Consider the following 979-nt stretch of genomic DNA (forward strand, 5'->3'; position numbering starts at 1 on the left):
ATATATATATATATATATATATAGAGAGAGAGAGAGAGAGAGAGAGAGAGAGAGAGAGAGAGAGTGAGTGAGTGAGTGTGTTGTGGTCAGAATTATTAGGCTCCTTGGTAAATATGAGCAAAGAAGGCTGTGAAAAATCTGCATTGTTTATGCTTTTGGTCTGCTATTCAAAATATTCACAGAAATTTCTTTTGACCATGGCGGAATCTTCATTTTGTGCTCAGTGACCCATTTTTGTGTTGATTTTGATGTTGATCCGACCATCCATCCAATTATAAGATTTCTAGCAGAGAAAATCATTGATATTTTTTTTTTTACTTTCTGACCCTAAGATCCTTGGAGAATCTTTGACCACTCAAACGATCCTCCTTGCCGTGCATTAAGACAACATAAACACATGTCCAGTTCCAGGGTGATTTTTAACATCTCCAGTTGATTGGAACTTATTAATTTTTGTAGAACTGCCTATAGCTGATCGTTTAACTTCACACTGTTTTTGATCTGAACTGACTTGAGCTAAATAATAAAACTACTGTACTGTCTTTTAGAGCTGCTTTACAGCAGAATGTAAACTGTTTCTGTAAACAAGTTTCCAGAATTGCTTCTGCTATTTCCTGTTTATCTCTGTGATGCTGGTTTGACACAGTCTGTATTGTATAGAACGCTAAGGACATAAAGGTGACTTGACTATTGCCCTGATGGTGAACATGGGAATTTGTAATGCATTAGCTATTTTCTTAGAGCCACGTTCTATTTTGTGAAGCTCAACCATTTTTGTTGCACATCAGAACTATTTCTTTGGTTTTACTCATTGTGATGGATGACCTTTGTGTTACCTTATATTTATATTAGTGCTGTCAAACGATTAATCGCGATTAATTGCATCCAAAATAAAAGTTTTTGTTTACATAATATATGTGTGTGTACTGTGTATATTTATTATGCATATATAAATACACACACATGCAGTATATAATTT

At 34.4% G+C, this 979-nt stretch overlaps 1 protein-coding gene across 6 annotated transcripts in view; it reads left to right on the top strand.

Moving 5' to 3' along the window:
* dlg1b (discs large MAGUK scaffold protein 1b) overlaps positions 1 to 979 on the top strand; it is a 142451-nt gene that overhangs the window by 138018 nt on the left and 3454 nt on the right. The window lies entirely within an intron of this gene.

The sequence above is a fragment of the Sinocyclocheilus anshuiensis genome, unplaced genomic scaffold, assembly GCF_001515605.1.
Source record: "Sinocyclocheilus anshuiensis isolate Anshui unplaced genomic scaffold, SAMN03320099.WGS_v1.1 scaffold327, whole genome shotgun sequence".
Taxonomy (NCBI): Eukaryota; Metazoa; Chordata; class Actinopteri; order Cypriniformes; family Cyprinidae; genus Sinocyclocheilus; species Sinocyclocheilus anshuiensis.